This window comes from Peromyscus maniculatus, chromosome 7 (genome assembly GCF_049852395.1).
Source record: "Peromyscus maniculatus bairdii isolate BWxNUB_F1_BW_parent chromosome 7, HU_Pman_BW_mat_3.1, whole genome shotgun sequence".
In the NCBI taxonomy this organism is placed as follows: domain Eukaryota; kingdom Metazoa; phylum Chordata; class Mammalia; order Rodentia; family Cricetidae; genus Peromyscus; species Peromyscus maniculatus.
The window spans coordinates 15,486,181-15,492,314 of NC_134858.1; positions in this window are offsets into that span (position 1 = coordinate 15,486,181).

The following is a 6,134-nucleotide window of genomic DNA, read 5'->3' on the forward strand; positions in this document are numbered from 1 at the left end:
AATAGAATATGACCAAGATATGTTATAGAATATTTGTTTACACTGTGTGAAGATGCATCACTGTGATTGGTTTAAAGAGCCAATTGGCCAATAATAAAATACAGGTTAATATAATGAGCAATGTATGTACAAAGTAATTAGTTCTGTGGATTTTATAATAGAATACTTTAAAATGAATATACTGAGTGTGATGGCTATTCTTGATTATCAAGCTGACTATATCTGGAGTAAACTACAATCCAGAAATGTGGGCACATTCATGATCTGGATCTTGAAGCTGGCAGACTCACTCTTTTGACCCTGATCATGGGAAGGTTCAACTTTAATCTTGGCCACATTTTCTCCTGGAAGCCTACATAAGGACAATGAAGAGAGGAAGAGAGGAAGAGGTTTTTTTTTTGTTGTTGTTTTGTTTTGTTTTTGTTTTTGTTTTGTTTTTGTTTTTGTTTTTGTTTTTTGCCTACTTGCCTGCTCCTTGATATCGCCTCCATTTCTTCACTGGGATTGGAGTCTACTTCTTCAGGATTCCAGCATATACAGAAGACCAGCTGAGACACCAGCCTCGTGGGACTTCTTGTATTTTCCATTTATTGCTAGTTACTGTTAAACTACAGCCTGTAAGTCGGTATTTCCAATAAAATTCCATATATTCACATATATACACATATATCTCTATCTATACTTATATGGAGAGATTCATTATAATACATTGAATGCAAAGCATTGATTATCCATCAATCGCAGTTGAATGTTGTACTGAATCATTAATTCCAGGTATTACTGATACCAGAATATATAAATAAAGTATAGTGACAATTTATTATATTTTATTCATATTTAATATTGCACATAGTAATAGATTGTATTGTTAGTAAAGTGATTTTTTAAAATATTCATTGTGTTATCAACTCACCTTTACACTCTGAGGCTTAGAATCTAAGCCTTATATCTTTCTGTGATTCTGCTTCTCAAACTCTATGTTAATGTCTTATTTTTCTGAAATATGGGTACTATAGAACACATGTAAATCTTGCTTACCTTAATCTAACTTTTTTCATTTAACTTTATGATCTCCACTTATATCAATGTTTGCCAAATGATCCCATTTTTTATTAATTTTTATTTTTGAATTATTTATAGTCTATTTTATGAAATATGTTTTGATTATATACTTTCCCTCTCTCCAACTTCTTTTAGATCCTCCCTACTTTCCTACCTGATTAGCTTTTTGTTCTTTCTCTGTATCAGAAAAATGAAAAAGTAAAACATGAAAGAAAACAATACAAGATGACCATTTCAATTTAAAAAACGCCTAAACAAAATAGAACAAATTTTTAATGTAGACTATTTCTGTTGATCAGCTAACCCTGGGCATAATACCTTCCCCAGAATTTGGTTGATATACTTAGTTACATCCCATTGGAGAAAATGAATTTTCCTATTCTAGATGGTATCACTTGCAAGTATCTTCTTGAGATAGAGTTGGAACTTTGTGATAACTTCCTCTTCACGATAATGAGTCTTTGTCTAGTTTAAACTTGTCCAGGCTTTCTGTGTGCTTTCACAGTCTCTTAGGTCATATGTGCCTTATCCCTACATGTTGTTTTCTTGAAGTCACCTAGCATATATAGCTCTAACAAAGTTGCTCCTCATATTATGCATAGATTCCTGAGCCTTGAAGATAAATGTTGACAGAGATATTCTATTTAGAGCTGAATGCCACTCTCTGGACATTGCCTAGTGTGGGTCTCTATGTTAAGTACTATCTCCTTAACTAGGGAAAAGGAGCTTCTTTGATTAGTGCTGGACACAACACTGATCATTGGGTATTTTTATTGAGTTATTTTATTGCTATGTTCCATTAGCAAAATACTAGTAGTTGGGATTCCCTAGCCCACATCCTATATAGTTTCAAGCTTTTTGCTTCATTAACAGTTTCAACTATGCATTCCATCTCAAGAGAGGGTCTCATATCCAAATATACAAAGTGGTAAGGTACTTCTGTAACATTTTTGCCACTAATTCTACCAGTGGACATTTCTAGCAGTTATGTATCTAAAGTACCAAGAGACTTAATAATTGGGTCAGATTCATGACTGCTTTTGTACTTTAGTGGCATGTACACTATCTTATAGCATTATTAACACTCATTAGTTAAGATGAAATGTCCAGTTTTGGACCAGTTCAATTTCTTTATGTTTGATGACATTAGTATGCTGTATCTTCAACAATAAAATTTTATTGTTAGACTTCAAAATATAACCTAGAGCTTTGGCAATATCCTGTAATATTTTAGGTATGTATAAGGACTCCTTTGGCCAATGACTCAATAAGATATAACCAATTGCTCACACTGGAGATTTTACTTTGTGAAAGATGTCAAGTTGGTATACTCTGTACATATTATAGTAGTATGTTCCACATGGTGTTTAAGATGGCCTCTCTAGCGTTAGTTGTCCCTCCACATATCCCCCATGCTCTTCTCTCCCATCATTTTTTTTGCCCTTTAATCCTCATTTCTAGTTTTTCTTTTTTATCTATCAAGAACACTGTACTTTCCCTTCCTTAGTAGATCTTTCTCCCTGTCCCCATCATTTTTCCTTCGTAGGTACCTAAGTTCTGGTTTTGTTTTTGCTTTTGTTTGTTTGATGTTTTTGTTTTTGTTTTTGTTTTTAGATCATGGTGTGGATATTTAAAGCATAGCAGCGAGCATCTACATAAAAGAGAAAGAATTTAATGTGTGTGTTTCTTGGTATGGGTCAAGTCTCTTGAGAGGATTGTTTCCAATTCCATCCATTTCCTGCAAATCCCAAAATTTTACTTCTCTCAACATCTGGATAATATTTTGTTGAATACATGGACAACACTTCCATTATATATCCATCAGTCAATGACTTGTGGGCCGTGCCCATTTCCTCACTGCTGGTAATGGTGCAGCATGGATGAGCAAATAGCTCTGTGCTAAGATTTAGAGTCTTTGGGTATATAACCAAAAGTTCTATAACTGGAGCTTATGGTAGATTTCTTTTCACCTTTTAGAGGAAACTACATACTAATTTCCATAATAGCTATAAAAATTTGTACTGCTACCAGCAATAAGTAAATATTTTCATCTATTTCCCCACATCCTCATCAGTATAAGCTGCAACTTTTCCTTTTTAATTAATTTTTGACATTTTGACTATGGAAAATGGAATTTCAAAGCAGTTTTAATTTACAGGAAAGACACACACACACACAAACACACACACCCATCATACATACACATACACACATGAACGCCATAAAAACACAGAATTTGAAACCATAACATGCAAGTGAAAGACCACTAAGAAAAAAACAATGCCCACAGAAATCAATGTGACACAAAAAGTCCACAAAAATAAACTTATATGGTTAATAATTTTCTTTTGGAAATAGTGTTAATTGTAGACAACCTTTTGGTGAGGTTAGGGATAGGAACCTATGTCAATTTTTCCCTCTCAACACTTGACTTGAACCTGTGCAGTTCCTGTGTGTGCTATGTGCCCTGTGTGAGTTCATATGAGTGTCAGTCTTGATGTATATGGAAGATACTATTTCCATGGAGTCCTTTTCCCCCTCTGGCTCTTACAATTTTTCTAACTGATCCTTAACCTTGGTCGCTGATCTCTAAGTAGAAAGAATTAATAAAGAAATTCAATTCAAAAATGGCTGTTCCAAAGTCTCTCAGTCTCAGTATATTGTCTAAATATGGGTCTTTGCCTTAGTTCCCAACTACTGCTAGGGGAAGCTTCACTGATGATGGCTGAGTGATGCACTGGTGTATATGTATAGAGAATGTCACTATGACTCATTTATTGTTATGTTTATTTAAAGGACCAATAGGACTTGGATTTAACCTATGTCTATCTAGTCTCATGTTCTTGGTCACTGAAGCAATGTCAGGCATAGGTTTCATCTCATAGAGTGGGTCTTAAATCCAATCAGAGAATAGCTACTTACTCTGACAAGCTTAAGATTATTTTTAAGTTTTGCTGAAGAATTGCATTGGATATGTAAATTGGTTTTCAAAGAATTGTCATTTTCACAATACTCCAGGAGCATGGTAGTTATCTCAATTTTTCAATGTCATCTTCTATTACATTTAATCAATGTCTTAAAGGTTTTTATTATACAATACTTTCACTTGCTTGGTTTGAGGTATTCCAGGATATTTAAAGTTTTAGGATATTATGAAAGATATTTTTTCCTTATTTATTACTGAGTATATGTGTTATCTATATATTTGTTTTGAACCTAGAGAGGATTTTTAGTAAAGGAAGATATGGAGCCTGAACCAGCCATCTTCTGTAATCCGGCTAGGCTCTCAGTAGTGGGACTTTGCAACCAGCCAAGCCACAAATTCTATGACCCACAACCTGTCCCACGTGCAAGATGCACTGTGAGAGTGGGGGCTTAGAGTTGTGGGAATGGTCAACCAATGATTGGTCTAATATGAAGCCCATGCCAGGAGAGGGGGACCCTGCCTGTCACTACCTACATAGCCAGGATCCGGGAGACAAATGGCTCAGTGACCTAGGACAGAATCAAGCATAATAGAAAAAAAAGGCAATGAAATTATTTCTAATGCTAGCCTATACTCTTAGGATTGGTGCCTAGCCCAATCATCATCAGAGAGGCTTCATCCAGCAGCTGGTGGGAACAGATACACAGACCCAATAAATCAAGAAGAAAAAAAGTGCATCAGCTCAAACATAAAGTATAGGATCTAGTCAAAATATTAAAGGTAGGACTATAAAAAAGTTTAAAAACATAGATATTGAATATACAAAAATGTGGGACACATGAAAAACTAATCCTATGAATTATAGGCATAGAGGAATAAAAAGAATCCCAATCAATGGCATCAACCAAATATTCAACAAGAATCACAGAATAAAAATTCACCAAGTCAAGGAAAGTCACCCATACAGATACAAGCACCATACAAAACACCAAATAGACAAGAAAATAATTCAAGAGAATTTTTTAGGTAAGACAGTAGTATGCATAATAAAGTATATTAAAACCTACAAATTAAAACAATGCATGTAAGAAGTTATAGAAGGAAGGATTCTCATTTATAACCTTACTGTAAAGAAGCATCAGGAAGTCACTATGACCCACACGCTAATGTTTGGGAGAACACAAGCTCTTAAAAGATTGTGCAATTATCCCTCAGTAAGCAGGAAACAACTACTTCCTGGGTCTTCATGATTATTGGTGCCAATCATAGTGCTAAGTTTCTGCAAAAGTGGAAAGGTATCCATGTAAGTATAAACTTTCCTAAAGTTTCCTTCAATCTGGCACAGTCTAAGTCAATCAATCTGAACCACAGCTGAGATTGGCCCAATAATATGACCTTTAAGAATTTCCACTGAAAGGATTGTACAAACTTGGTAAAAAAGATGAATCACACTTTTTCCCTTTCTCATGCATCCTTTACTTCACTCTTTGAAATATTATGGGTACTCATTAAAAGGAATTTACTCATGGTCAATGTCAATATTAGTAGGAACGTTTGAAGAACCATTACAATAATAAATGATTTGCTGAATACAAAAAAAATGCAAGTCTCACATAAAAGAAAACCCATTAAAATAACAGGTTATTTATAAATAGGACCCTTTAAAGCAAGATTTTGAACTATGCATTTTGAATCCTGAAAGACTACAGTGAGCAGCTTAGAATAATGTACTCAACAAGACTATCTGCCATAATTGAAGTTGAAGAAAAATTTTCATGAAATAAAACCCTAGAACATTTAAATTCAACAAAATAAATCCAGTTGTGGTAGCACATGCCAGTAGGATTTGCTGAAGAAGGCAAAGACAGGAGGATCACAAAGAGAGAGAAGAGGGATTCTACGAGCAAGAGCATCAAGATCCTGATGGGGAAACCTACGGAGACAACCAAACCAAGCAAGTGCTTTACAATTCATATTACACTAATGGGAACTCATGAATTTTAGACCATAGCTGTGGAGCCTCCACGAGACTGGACCAGGCCCTCTGCATAAGCAAGACAGTTGTGTAGCTTAATATGTTTAAGGGGTCCCCTGGCAGTAGGATCAGGATCCATCCCTGATGCATGAGCTGGCTTTTTGGAGCCCA